This window comes from Mustela nivalis, assembly GCF_964662115.1.
Source record: "Mustela nivalis genome assembly, chromosome: 13".
Classification (NCBI taxonomy): domain Eukaryota; kingdom Metazoa; phylum Chordata; class Mammalia; order Carnivora; family Mustelidae; genus Mustela; species Mustela nivalis.
Genome location: NC_139032.1, coordinates 31,401,440 through 31,404,515, shown reverse-complemented (window position 1 = coordinate 31,404,515; position 3,076 = coordinate 31,401,440).

Sequence of the window (3,076 nt, the reverse complement as noted above, 5' to 3'; positions counted from 1 at the left end):
ACAGGCACCCTATCTATCTATTGATATGATTGTATGGTTTTCTTCTTTAGCCTGTTAATGTCATTGATTTCATCAGTTGATTTTCAATATTGAAGTCGCTTGCATTCTAGGCATAAATCCCACTTGGTTATGACACATAATTTATTTTATACATATTTGGATTCAATTTGCTAGTATTTTGTTGAGGGGATAACGCACTTACATTCACATATTCTGTACCTTTTCTGAATTGTAATATCTTTGCCTGATTTTAGTTGGCTAATGCTGGCCTCAGAGAACAAGATAGGAATTATTTTCTCTGCTGTATTTTATGAAAGAGATTGTATAGAATTAGTGTCATTTCCACCTTAATTTTTTTGGTAGGATTCACCAGTGAAACCATATTGGCCTGGAGCAGTTTTTGGAAAGATTATTAATTATTGATTAATTAATTTAATAGATATTGGCCTATTTAGAGTATATATTTATCTTTGTGTGTGTTTAATGAATGCATCTTTTTAGAAATTGGTTCATTTAATCGAGGTTATCAAATTTGTAGGCATAAAATTGTATATTTTGGTGAGGTTTTTCTTTCATATTAAATATTTCATTTTACTTTATTCTTGCTTAAATGGTTTCTGAAGAGAAGTCTAAAGTAATTCTTTCCCTGTTTCTCTATATCTAAGGTTTCATATCCAACATCACTACCACTAACTTCTTTCAAGATATTTTCTTTGCCTCTGATTTTCTGAAGTTTGAATATAATACACTTTGGTGTACATTCTCTGGCATGTTTCAAAGTTGATGTTTTCTGAGCTTTCAGATCTAAAGTGTCTATTATTTAGAGGATTCTGAGTCATTATTTCTTCAAATATTTGTTCTCTCTTCCTTCTTCTAATATCCCCATTATGTGTATGTTATTCTTTTTGTAACTATTCCACAGTTCTTGTATATTCTATTCCATGGTTTCTATTCATTTATATCTTTGCATTTAACTTTTGGAAGTTTCTATTGACATATGTTCAACTTTACTGATTAAAGCCATTAGTATATTAACCAAACTCAAAGTTTGATAAATTCCAAAATCTCTGCCCATTGTGAGCCTAGTTCAGATGCTTACTTTGTTTCATCAGACCATTTGCCTGTAATTTTTTAACAGTAAATAAATATATATATAATTATTATTTTTATAGTAGATGAAAGATGCTGAGGTGGATTGATCTTTAGTGTAAGCTTTTATGTTTATCTGGCTAAGAGTATGACTGTTTACTATTTGCTGTAGCTGTGATGTTAGAGGCTAAAATTTCTTTTTCTGTCCTTGTTTTTGTCTCCTCTTTTGTCTTTGGTTATCAATAGACTCCATAAATATGGTCTGAGGCTTTCAATTCTTTCAACTCTAATCCCCTGCTATTATGCAGGAGCCTAATAAATGTGGTAATAATGCATAGGAGGAGAGCAGGCCTTCTGCAGTCCTATAATTAGGTTTTAGTCTTTTTGTGGGCCTGAATTATGTGTTTTCCTTCCTCTTTGTCAAAATCTAAAGAGGGCTGGACTTGGGTGTTTCCTTCCCAAGACTGGTTAGGTTTTGGTAAAAATCCTCTTATGTTAGGCTATGGTAAAATAATTTCTTTGAGGGCAGGCATTGTTTAAGGGTAAGAAAGCTCTAGATATTTTTTTGAAAATGGTTAGTTTTCTTCTTCCCTTGTGGGAAGCACTACAGGATTTTTCTCTGATATTCATAGTAAAAAACTGGTAGGGTTGGTTCAAGAAAAACAATGGAAAGTGCAGGCACTTCCTTAAGCTTGTGCTCCTTCCAACTTTTAAGATCTTAATCTAGTCCACAAAAAGAGTCCAGAAATTCATCAATTACACTTTAAATATACTGACTTAAGCTATGGGCTTCTGTGCCTGATTAGGTTGTAGTTCTCTATAACTGTCTTTTTCTTCAGTTTCCATGACAATAGTTTGTCTTATGATCTCAATTCTTTGATGAGTTTAAGAGAGGTTGGATTTCAGTTTGTTCAACATTATTCACTCATTTGACAGAGAGAGACACAGCGAGAGAGGGAACACAAGCAGGAGGAGTGGGAGAGGGAAAAGCAGGCTTCTTGCCCAGCAGCGAGCCCAATGCAGGGCTCAATCCCAGCACTCTGGAGTCATGACCTGAGCTGAAGGCAGACACTTAATGTCTGAGCCACCCAGGCACCCTTGTTCAGTTTTATCCTTATTGTAAATATTCTTATTGTTTTCTCATTGTAAATATTCTTATTGTAGATGCAAGTGATGACTGCCAAGTTCTTTACATACCAGAAAGCAGAAGTTTATTTTTGTTTATTGCATTTTCAAGCAGTAAACATTGCATTTTGTTTATTGCTGTTAAGTTATATGAATATATCATTTGAAGTTTAGTCAGACTTTACAGATGATGCTCTGTGCTTACTTTATAAGTGTTAAAGTAATTCTCAGGGTATCTTTTCTTAACTTTCCATATTTCAAAAAAGTAGTATAAAGTATTTTTATCATTTCTGATATTTTTTGTATAGATAGCTCTGTGGTTATTAGGAGAAGGCTAATGATAATGCCTTAGAATTAGAATGATACCCTAGACCCAGCACACAGAAAAATACCCATGCTACAAAATGACAAAAGCAGAAATAAAGGATTTGTCCTCAAATATAAAGTAAAACATGAATTGAGGCTGAAAGATTGGCTACTTGGCCTCCTTTAAGTACATTTTAAAAGTTTTTTTTTTAACAGTTTAGTCTTTAGCAAAAGACTAAAGGGCCAAGAAAAAAGTGCCCCTGTTTGTCTCAAAATTACATCTTGTATACTATTTCTATATGATAAATTTGTAATTGGAAAAAAAGCTTTTGCATATTTTTTCATATTCTTTGTTTAAACATTTAATAACATTTAGATATATACACTCATGAAATAGAAATAGGTCTGAATACAAGCTGAGTCAAAGTTAACATCATCAATAAAAGTATTAAATATAAAGGAAAATAAACTTGGAAACTGAAATTCCTGAATTGTAAATACAGATATCTCTACTTTATATTAGATAATCAACTTTTACTGAAATTTTTAAATTAAA